This window comes from Ylistrum balloti, unplaced genomic scaffold (genome assembly GCF_031769215.1).
Source record: "Ylistrum balloti isolate Yb309-2 unplaced genomic scaffold, AGI_CSIRO_Ybal_v1 Utg369570, whole genome shotgun sequence".
Taxonomy (NCBI): Eukaryota; Metazoa; Mollusca; class Bivalvia; order Pectinida; family Pectinidae; genus Ylistrum; species Ylistrum balloti.
Window position 1 is genome coordinate 270,365 of NW_026781866.1, and position 12,117 is coordinate 282,481.

Sequence of the window (12,117 nt, forward strand, 5' to 3'; positions counted from 1 at the left end):
GGCACATGAGAGTACCAGGCAATGAAAAAGCATATCGTGCCTCAGAGGAAGCTTTATCGCTACCACCTGTTTTTTTTTAAACTTCACTTCACTGATTTTAAATTATTTATCAAAACATTTTTAACAGCCCAGTGGCAGAAGGAATAAATCAATATACTAACAAAAAAATGCACTCCGCTTTTGAGACAAACTCCGAGACGAAGTTGTCCTCACCTGTCTTCGGAAGGGCCATACATGCCATACCTTACACATTCATATATGTCGAAAAGCGAAGATAACCCTCGGTGCATAGGCTATGATGAGCTATTCACCGTTAAACATTTTTTATTGGATTGCAGTGTCTACTCGAGAATGATTTTATTGTAACATTACATGTCTTAAATCTCTTTTTGAAACGGTCGAGATTTGTTAAATTCTACATTACCTGAAAGATGTTGGTCTATATGATGGACTATGATGAGCCATTCACCGTTAAACATTTATCGGACTGCATTGACATGTCTATTCGAGTTTTTTTTTATCGTAACGTTACAAGTCTAAAGACCCTTTCTGAAACTGTTGAGATAATACAATGCAAAGTTATCTGAAAGTGTTCGTCTATATTATAGACTGTGACTGGCCATTTTTATCTTTCGTGGTAATATAACCATTTAAGATTTTTAACTTTTTGTTTGTTTCATGTTATATCCTTTTTGGATTTTTCGCTTTGTGTTTTAGCAGTTGATGGCCCTAAAGTATTGATGTGTTGGCAGGCCGTTAAAATGTAATGATAATAATAAGAATATTCTAGTAAGTCGTGGTAATAATTGGGCCACTAAGTGTCACTATGTTATAGTGAAGAAGTTAAATACTGCTTTCATTGATGTCTGCTTGAAGGTGAATTGAAGTGGGTACAAAGTGACAGCGTCAGTTAGGCGGTGTCGTTTAGGATATTACTTCATTGCGGTTATTACGGAAAAACGGTTTTCATTTTTAATCAAATGAATACACTCGGAAAAAAATATATAGAGTAAATTGCAGTCAATTAACTAACATAGTAACAAATATTCAATAAAACTACAAACCAATGAAATATCTACCAGTTATGGACAACGAAAGATAGATACGCCGGTCGTTGCAAAATTACAAACTTAAAACACAGGGTATTCATGAAGGAAAAACATCCTCCGCTTCACTAAGGACACCAATTATGTATACCTTGGTAAATTCCGGTAGCTAATATCACGTTCGTAAATTGAGTACCATCAAGAATAACAAGAAGAATAGAACACATCTAACATCATATAAACACATCAGTGGAATTGACTGCATCGAGACTGGAATTTAGTCCTGATCACAATCATGATTAATCTGGGTGGCATAAATTATTTTTTAAATGTTCTTGAAAAGCACATTTTTAATTTCTTTATAGCTGAAACGTTTTTAATCAGCTGCAACTTGGTTTGATTTGTTTTGGAAATAATGTCCACAAAATTTTGCCTTTAGGAGTGGCGATGCGATTAATGTGGTGGCTGGAACTGTGATATTGTAACAGCCAAGTGGTATAACTCAACCACTAATCCTCGTAGCGCAGTTGACTGCTACGAAGAAGTTTGAATAATCATTCTGATTGATACCAGTTCCTTAAATAAAACTCTTTGACTTTGTTAAATAAATGTTACTCTATAAATGAATGTGTCTTTCTTCATCTTGGATCCTTTCTTCATCCGTCTAGAGTCCGCAACATTGACTTATGCTTGTATTTCTGATAATGACCTTTGCCGAGAACTCAGTTCCATACAACTGAGGGATAATTCATACCCAGAACTGAACTCCAAAGAGTTGTCTGCCCTTTGACCATTAATAATAATAATATATACTGGACGCAGGCTTATTAAGCCTATATATTCAGACCAGAATTAAAAAGAATTAGCATCCCGGATATGGATCAGTGTGTTATTGTCCAGTTCATGATTATAAATACATTCAGTTTGCCCCCAATGTTTATCCAATCGGGATTCGAAAGTTTCGATTGTTGGTGACGTTACAACGGCATTAGGAAGTGAATTCCAGTGGTTCTCAGTAAGAATACTTCCTCAGATTAAGTCTTTTTAATAGTTGAAGACTGTGCCCTCTTGTTATCTTGTTATTGTTTTGAACCAGGAAATCCTCCGCGACAGCCCCATCATATTCTCCATGTGTTAGTTTTTATAGTTGAATCATATCTCCTCTCAATCTTCTGTGCCTCAGTGTCGGTAATTTAAGAATCCTTAGCCTGCTCTCATAGCTTAGATCTTTCATTCCCGGAATTTGTTTCGTTGCTCTTCTCTGTACATTTTCCATTTCATTTATGTCTTTTTGCAGATAGGGATTCAACACGCAGGCCCCATATTCCATGTGCGGACGTACAAGAGCTTTATATAAAAGAAAGAACGACTTTTTGTCTAAGTACGTGTTTGTTCTTCGGATGGTTCCCTGTATTCTATTGGCTTTATTGACTGCATCATGAATATGTTCGTTGAAATTTAGGTTGTTGTCTGTTATAATTCCAAGGTCCTTTTCTTTTGTTGCCTGATCTAATGTAACCTCGACTCTTCCATTTTCCTCGTCTCCATATAAGTGTAACGGTGTATTATCGGTTATCTTTCCTATGTGCATAACTTTGCATTTGTTCGGGTGAAATTTCAAGAGCCATGTATCAGACCGTTGTTGAAGCATATCTAAATCGTTTTGGAGATTCAAGTTATCGGTATGACTGTAAATATTTGTATCATCTGCAAATAAATATGTACTTGCATTAATAGTTTTCGGAAGATCATTGATGTAAACTATAAAAAGGGATGGACCTAAAACGCTTCCTTGTAGGATCGCACTTGTTACCGCCCTCCAGTCTGACATTTCTCCATTAACTGATACGTGCTGTTTTTGCCAGTTAAGAAACTTTGAACCCATTTGATAATTTCTGGTGATAATCCGTATGCCTTTAGTTTGCCTCGGAGCCGTTGATGTGGGAAGCTGTCGAATGCTTTCATAAAGTCTAAATAAACTGCTCTGATTGATCCCCCCTAATCGATAACCTTTGTCCAATGATCAATAACTTTTAACATCTGTAAAACAGTTGACCTTCCGTTGACGAATCCAAATTGGCGATTACTTAGGAGATTGTTATTTGATCCCCTAGACATACGCGTTTCACACCTCACCTCTTCATCCTGTCACACTACTCCCCCCTTAAAATACGTTCATGTCCCTATGAATAATATACACTGGTATACTTTTCAATATAACATATTTGAATATAAATTATATGAAGAGGTTCATAATAAAGTTGTTGTTTTAACAACGATGAATTTATAAGATGCTGAATAAGAATGTAACTGTCACTTGGAATATTAAATGTAATTCATGGGAACCAAGTCAATGATTAGCACACATTTTCCTTAAGGGTTCTTCTCTTCTTGGAAGTTGGCTGGAATAACAAGAGGTCCAATTTCTCAATTCTTTTCTGTCCTTGTTTCAGGTTGTTAACCACCCTGGATATTTCAATGAGAAGTTTGGTAATGTTTTCCTCAATGTTTGTCCTTTGCTCTAAAATTTCTATTACAGATTCAATCCCAGAAATCTTGGTAGATGGTGAAAGTACTGGAGATGGCGATGCTTGATTAATAACATTCTTTTGGTCTTCTGATGTCTCTGGAAGGTCGAAGAGAGCGAGATCAATGTCCTCCTGAGTAGGCATTGGTAGCTCACATGACGGTTCTAATAAAGCCTCAGGAAGTTCTGTCAGGGCATTAGCTTCCTGTGCAGCATCTGTTGGTTTTCTGTTCTTCCAAATTGATTCACTCTCTAGTTTAGACATTCTCTTGAGATGAACATCCTCTTTTAGAAAGACTGGTGAACTGGATTGCTTGAGGCAATCCAGTCCTTCTAATGGGGCCTCTTGCCGGAGTTCCAATTTCACGTTATGGTCTGGGTAACTAGAGACATGGCGATCCAGATCGTGCTTCCTGGTGGCCCGGAATAAACAAAGTGTACAATAAAACGGTGATGACTCCAAGGCTAAATGGTGCTTATAAATTTGGCTGACGACACGCCTCCTTTCGTCCTTAAACTCACATGACATGCAGGAATATACACGGCCTCGTTTATTAGTATTGGAGTCCATGATGTCTGGAAGTACAAGGGAAGTAGTCAACGGATGTTTGGTGGTACCAAAATAATCCCAAGATTTGCCCAGACTGGATGTTCTGGATCTAGAGTCTATGGTTTTCTATATCTAGTAGACCTCATTACAAATCTTCCATCATAAATGAGTGTATAGTATTAAAATAACAACAGCAATTTAAGATTATTTAAGTACAGACTTCATGCAATCAGGATTGTCTCCTAGATACATCTTAAGTTTATCATGGTGCAGGATTCTTGTTTTTTTTTTTTTTTTTTTTATTATTATCATTTTTTATTTTCTGTGAGCTTCTCTGTAATAATACCAGGTCCATTGTAAGCGACTTGTAGTTTTGGAGATACACCAATCTTACGTTTTTCGTTTAAACACCATACAGGGTCTCTTACATTATACAAGATGTGGCTCAGATTTTTGTCATAAATATCTTTCCTGCGCTGGAAATTGGACCTGAGGTGGTTCCTAGCTACCTCATGAGCTAATTGCATTCTGGATTTCAGTTGTTCTACATATTCTCCGTAAATTGTGACATTTTGGTTAGAAAAAGTCCTACTACCAAATACTAGTTCTACCGGAAGTCGTACTCCTCTGCCCATCATCAGTAGATTAGGACTAAGCCCAGTTGATTCGTGAGGAGTTGCACGATATACCGCTGCAAGGCAACCTAAATTCTTATCCCAGTCGGTTTGCTGTCCTATAAGATACGCTTTAATCATGCAGACTAATGTACGGTTAAAACCTTCTACTTGGCCATTACGTTGTGGGTGTCAGGCTGAGGTTCTTGTCTTTTTAATTTCTAATAATTGGCATAACTCTCTAAATATGGAACTCTCATAGTTACGGCCTTGGTCGGAGTGTATTGACAATTGAGTACCAAATCGACTGACAACTTCATCAAGTATTTTCTCTGCACATGTTGTTGCTGTTTTGTGTGGGACAGGTAAGATGGAGAAGTAATCTGTGACCAGTAAAATGTATCTATTTCCTCGAGGTGTAAGTGGAAGAGGTCCAAGGATATCAGTTGCCATCCTTTCAAGTGGTACTCCTATAGACATATCACCCAAATGAACCTTTGGTTTCGTCATCGGTGGTTTTGTTTGTCCACATGTAACGCATTTCATTATCCATAATTTGATGTCTCCTCTAATGTCATACCAGTAGAACCGTTGAAGTGTATTCTCCTGAGTCTTCTTTTTTACCAAGGTGACCACCCAACTTGTTGTTCTGCAGGTGAGTCATGACTTCATCTCTCATTGTAGCAGGGACTAGTAGTTGTAGATAATGACCTGTACCATCACGGCGGTTAAAATTTCTGCAAGCTATGCTATTCCTTCATCTGGAATAACCATAATAATGCCCTGTGGTCTGTACGAACCAGGAACTTACGTCCTAGTAGAAGATACTGTCTGTAATAATGTACGAAATACTTCACTGCTAACAGTTCCTTGTCAGTCACGCTGTAGTTCCTTTCTGTTCTGTTGAGTGTTCGACTACCATAGGAGATAACCTTGGCATCACCATCAGAACGCTGAGTACCGCACCAATATCATACTTGCTGGCGTCGGTGTTCAGGATATATTACTCCATCATCCTTTGGGTCAGCCATGATTTCAGGACTCATTAGCCTGGATTTGAGGGTTTGGAACCATCTGTCCATAGAAATTTCTTGTCTTTCCTTTGTAAGTTGAATAAGTGGTCTGGCAAGATCAAAAAAGTTTTTGATGAAGCGTCTGTAGTAACTGGCCATACCAAGAAATTGACGAACTTCCTTCACAGTTGTAGGAGTGTGCCATTCTTGTATTTTCTTAACATTATCTGGGTTTGGGCACATACCTCCTTCTGATACCACATGGCCCAGAAAAGTAACTTCGTGTTGTAATAATGAACACTTTTATGGTTTAAGCTTCATACCGTCAGTATGTAGTCTATCAATTACTTCTTCCACTCTTCTGATATGTTCATCAAATGTAGAGCTGAATATGATTATGTCATCAAGGTAGACTGAGCATGTGAGTCATTGTAGTCCACTAAAAGCGATTTCTATGAAGCGCTGAAAAGTTGCCGGAGAGTTACACAAACCAAAAGGCATGGTTTTAAACTCAAACAAACCATATTTGGTGATGAAAGCTGTCTTTAGTATATCCTCCTCCTTAACTGGTATCTGGTGATATCTTGAAGTCAGATCAAAAGTAGAAAAGTATTTTGCGCCTTCTATAGAGTCTAGACAGTCTTGTTTTCTCGGTAGAGGAAATGCATCTTTTATTGTGACCTTGTTGACTTTCCTGTAATCGACACAAGGTCGTACTTTCCCGTTTTTCTTCCGAATTAGTACAATCGGAGAGCTCCATGGTAAAGATGATTTATGAATGACATCCTGTTTCTTCAATTGGTCAATTGCCTTCTTGTCTTCCCCCGCAAATGCTAAAGGTACTTTTCTTGCACGTTACATTATAGGTCTAGAATCGCCTGTATTTATTTCATGTTGCACCAGATGTGTTACTCCCAAGTCTTTATCATCTCTGGAGAAAGAATCTGAGTACTTTGTTTCGTTGATTTTTGTCAAGTTGTTGGGGTATCCCCTCATATATAACTCTTCAAATGTGGTGGAACAATGTTGCTTATGTCATTTTCCACAGTAGATGTAGTATTGCCATCATCTGTAAAGTCATTATTTGTCTTTATTCTACGTATGGAGCTATAATTAGAAGTTTCAGTTACATCCTCACTTCTTGCAAGTGGAATAACATGTTCATATTGCTCTGCAGTACCCAATACTGTATCTTGATTGATGGAAACATCAGTTGGAAGTGGATTCATGACTCTGACTTTGGCAGTTGTTGATTAGCTAATATCAACAATGCATGGTGCTAGTAGCAGGGAGTACTTCGATATCATGATGTCTGTAGGTTTAATGATGAAAAGATTTAGGTCATTTGTTTTTCCAATGTAAGTATCAATAAGGCATTCAGAAAGGGCTGATACGACATAATGGTCTGCAGCGGTGACTTTCCGTTTTATTTTCCTTCCAACTTGGGTACAGAAAATAGTGTGTCCTCCTAAGGTAATAATACCTTTACTAAGTAATATGTCTGCATAGCCTAAAGGACTGTTCTGTAGAATATCAATCCCTAAGAGAGCGTCATCGGAGATATCTGCAACTATTACTTCATGCTGTATCTTCAAGGCTCCTAGTTGGATTTCGAATTCAGCTTTACCGTACTCTTCAAGAGGTGTATCATTGGCACTTCGAAGCGGGATTGCTGGCATAAGATTAGGTCGGTTTGGTTTTGGTAATTTCTCAAATAGTCTTTTGGAGAGAATTGTTCTGGTAGCACCGTTATCGGTTGTGAATACGGTCTTGATTCCTTGTACTGTTTCCCTCAATGTACAAACCATTAGCTATAACAGTTTTACGTCTTATTGGTAGATTTGTTTCTGATGTAGATTCATCTTTTCACGACCATTTGTTACAGGTACTTTGGCGTCATTCCGGTCACTAGAATTAGCCTCTAACAGTTTAAGCATTGCTATAGTTGTCATTGATGTACCGTTGCATGTTGCCAGACTGAGTTGTCGCTTCGATAACCATTACCCTGATACTGTGAAGCAGGTTGATATTGACTTTGGTGAACTTGACCTTTTGCGTCATAGTGATTGTTGCCTTGTTTTTATTGCTAGCGTTGTGGACATGTATGGGATATGTGACCAGGCTGGCAATAAGTAAAACAAATGATATTCTTGTGTTGGTTACTGCTGTGACGTGATCTTAAGTTTGCGATGGTATTATTAATGTCCTCTGTTGACTTCTCTAGGGAGTGTAAGACATCGTCGGTATTACTAGTAGAGGATGGTTTGTTTGTGGCTTTGTTTACCCTTTTTGGTTTACTTCTGACGGCTTCTACATTTCCTACGTAATTGGTTTCCTCATCTGCCTCGTCGTCTTGTATCAGTAGTAGTTGTAGCAGCTTTAGTTAGCCTGAGAGAACCTTCCTTGTCAGTCTTTTGTGACCTCTTTGTTTCCACATAGCTGACAACAAAATAGACAGCCTCATCTACATCTTTCGGGGGTTTATGATTTTCCACTTCAAAACTTGCTTTTTGATTCTGTAGACCATCAAAGAACTTGCGAAGAACATCTTCTGATCTTTTATTTGTGTCTCTCTCTTTGTGTGCTTTGTCATATAACCTCTCAAGTTCTGCTGCATTCTCTTCTACCGTTTCTCCAGGTTTTTGCTGCCTTTTGCTGAACTAGGCTGAAAATGTCTTTGAAGTCTCTACTACTCTGTATCTGTTGTGTAATTCTTTGATCAGGGCTTTGTAGTTGTTTCGAACTTTCCTTGTCAGTTGTACAAATACGAATTCTTCAGCCTTGCCTTGCAGTCTAGGTAATAACTGATCCAGTCGTTGACCATTATCCCAGTTGTTCCTGTCGGCGACGGTCTCAAATCTGTTAAACCAAGTTTCTTTGTCTGTAAAAGGAGGAAGCTTTGTTGTTAGGCTCTGTGATTTATAAGCGACGCCTACAGAGGCAGCTGTAATGTTATCATCACTGTCTCCTTCTTCAGACATGTGTTCCGAACTGGAGTCTGTATTATCAAATTGATGAGACCAACGGTTGGCTGGTCCAAAATTCATGCATACCGGTCCAGCGTTGTCACTGGTGTCTCTGGTGGAGTTTAAATGTCTGTTGTGAGATAAAATGGATTGAAAAGCTGTCTGCATCATCTCTATGATGTTGGCTATCTTGTCCATTCTGTTTGTAACATCATCAAGTTGTTTTTTTCATATGATCCCCTTGATTGTTTTTCCAAGTGACCTTCAGAAGTAGATTCTTGACCTTCACCCTCAGATGTCGGTTGTGACCTCAAAACATCAAAAGTGTTACTTGTCTTCTTTCCACCCTTCCTACTTTTGGTCTGGTCCCTTTGAATAGGTTGGTTCATAATTAATTTAACATTAGAATCTTGATCTGGATCTACTTGGCATCTTCTTAAGCTCTTTCTACTGGCCATCTTCTGGACAAGTTTATTTAAGGTTGCAGGATTTACTGGAATTGTTTGTTAGCCAGCTTTACTGATCTCTCTACCGTGTAGTAGCGTATTTACTTAGACCCTTACAGGAAACCCTGAATTTGTCTGGAATGATTGGAGCCACTTAACAGCGGAACAGCACACTGTATGGTGGAATAGTATGGGCCATAGTATGGAGAACACTAGACATATACGAAAACGAAAAAGAAACGCAGTGTAACCTAAAAAGATTCTTTTAAATGATGTAATTTAATGTTACATTATTTCATTCATTTTTGTATACAATTTCATCTGTTTGGAACCATTTGTTGAAGGTTCTATTGATTATCAATGCTAATTATGCCAAAAATATCCCCCTTTTAACGATGACCCTACCTGTATTGCGCAACACGGCCGGACATTTCAGTATCTTGTGTGTTCTCCATGCGCAGCTGTCGCAGCCCTGTTTCTTCTATGCATGGAATTCATCAGGGTGTTAACCCTTGCAATGGGAATGTTATTCCATTCTTTATGCAAGGCACGTGTGAGCTGGACCAGATTAGTGGGGGCATTTGGACGTCTCCTAACTCTCCTATCCAATTCGTCCCACAAATGCTCAACTGGAGACAAATCTAGACTGAATGCTGGCCAATCGATTGGGATTACGTTATTGTTGGCAAGAAATTGCTGACAAACTCTAGCGACATGGGGCCGGGCATTGTCTTGCTGGAATATCAGGTTCCGTGCTTGCACGCATGGCACGGCAACTGGGCGAAGGATTTCGTCTCTATACCTTACGTCGGTTAAATTACCGTCAATCACGATCAGGGGTGATTTAAACCCATAGGAGATACAGCCCCAAACACATACTGAACCACCGCCAAACCTATCCCGCTCAGAGACGCACGCGTCGGTGTAACGTTCCCCTCGACGTCGATATACACGACGTCGCCCGTCCGAACGGTAGAGAGTGAACCGGGATTCGTCTCCGTTGCCTCATAGGAAAATTTCTGGGCGAGTGTGCTTGTAACCAAGCCAATCGGCGTTGGCGACGCGCAGGAGTAAGGTGCAGACCAACATAGGGACGTCGGGCTCTTAGGCCATTAACGCGAAATCGGTTTCGAACCGTATCAGGATGAATATGGCGGTTATGACTGCCTAAAGTGTTATTTGCAGTTTCGGTAGCTGTGAGATGGCGATTACGTAAGTGAGAAAGTCTTATAAACCGATCCTGATGTGGCGTCGTGACGCACACGTTGGACAAGACGTTGAATTGTCTGAATATGCACACCAAAATGTGCAGCAACCTGAAGTTGGCCCTGACCCTGCAAAAGCATTCCTATAGCCTGTCCCCGCTGGACTTTCGTCAATCGTGGCATGGATGTTAAATGCTTAATTCGAATCAAACTTTGAAAAATCAATCCGAATACTTGAACAGTATCAAACAGACTGACAATTTTCATTGGCGAACTCAATGACCTTCCCTTGCACGGGATTCTTGTATTTTAGCACGTGCCTCGCACGGAGCGCGAAGGTCAGGTATTGTGTGATTTTAAACACGTGTACCTAGTGACCGCGAACAACACATCAACCTGACCGAGTGTCATTATTCTAGGCCAAGCAGTAAATCATTTGTAGTATATTTAGTGTACCCGGCGTTTCTTTTTCGTGTTAATATATATCGGAACACCGGATTGTTATCTGGATAGTTACATACACTAGGATGATCCAAATTCCCCAAAAGTTCCAATCGACCAGCGTTAGGCATGTTACATGAAAAATTAAAAAGGGCCTGGTTTCTTGAATTTCAGTAATCAGTCAAGTAAGGGAAGATTGAAAATCCTCTAAAATGTAAATATACAAGTTTTGCCATCTATGTTCAGTATTATTTTTAGGAACAACATTTACTGTAATATTAGGTAAAATAAAAAGTAACACTGCTTAAGACCCACATCTGGATCATCACATAATAGTTTCACCATCTTAGTCCAATCATACAATTTTCCCACAAAATATTCAACACAATAACTGTACACCTACAGTATATTAGACAATAAAAAACCCTTGACTACCACCAGGTCTTGTTCAACATATACCTGTATATGATTTCCCAAAGTTCCACATTGAGTCCACTCAATGAGTCCAAGTACAACCATAACATAATTCCGTTAATTCTATAGCTAAAAAAACTATCCCCCATACGCATCCATGTATGTCTCACTAAGGGAAAAAAACAATATCACCACAGTGATATTCCACAAAGTCACCAATTCCGTTAGGTGCCCTGAAAAACAGTTCCGTTAGGCGTCCAGGTTACTACCTCTCCATACCCTGGTTAACCTTCTATAAAGATATGTCTCACACGAAAAGTAGCTACCTACAAGACTTTACCCACTGGTGGTAGTTCACATAACTAGACAACAACTCAGTACACAGAATCCGTGAGTTGTGTCCCCTTATAGTATTAAGCCTGATCAACTATGTGTTACAAAAAACAATGAAGTCTGCATCAAAATAATCTATCAAGAACCTAACCTCATCGGCTCTCTCTAGCTACTTGAACATATTAGCTTGTGGTGAATTCAGTATGTGGGCCTCAATAACATACCAGAATCATATTATTTAGTGTTCCATCAAAATAGATTATTCGACAAAGTGTGATCACTACACTTTCAAAAATATAGGTACCTCAAATCTATACATGAGAAATAATTGCCCATATAAACAACTGTCTTATCACAAAACACTAGCATACACACTAGTTACACAACATTTTCCAAAATATCGGTTCCTCAAGTCTATACATGAAAAATAATTGTCCATATAAACACACGTCTTCAACACACTAGCACACACACTGGTTACACACACAGAAGATTAATAAAAATTATGTGCATTATACAATATATATAGAAAAAAAATCATCTGATAACCAAGTTTCCGCTG